Source organism: Belonocnema kinseyi, chromosome 5 (assembly GCF_010883055.1).
Source record: "Belonocnema kinseyi isolate 2016_QV_RU_SX_M_011 chromosome 5, B_treatae_v1, whole genome shotgun sequence".
Taxonomy (NCBI): domain Eukaryota; kingdom Metazoa; phylum Arthropoda; class Insecta; order Hymenoptera; family Cynipidae; genus Belonocnema; species Belonocnema kinseyi.
In genome coordinates this window covers 136,104,754-136,104,988 of record NC_046661.1, presented here as the reverse complement: position 1 = coordinate 136,104,988, position 235 = coordinate 136,104,754, and positions in this window count along the sequence as shown.

Below are 235 nucleotides of genomic sequence, written 5' to 3'. Positions count from 1 at the left end.
AATATAAATTTTTTAAATCTTAAAAAATCTATATTTCTAAAAAGTTTTTAAAGTCCAAATTATTATTAAATCCTTTTAATTAAAGTGAAAATTGCTTAAATTAACTCGAATTTTTTACATTTTTCAATTTTTTGATCATACAGAATTGAAGCATTATTACAATTTTTTCGGGTCAAAGAAAAAGATAACTTTAGAGTCTATACTGAATCTATTTGCAGTATTCTCATAAAATTAA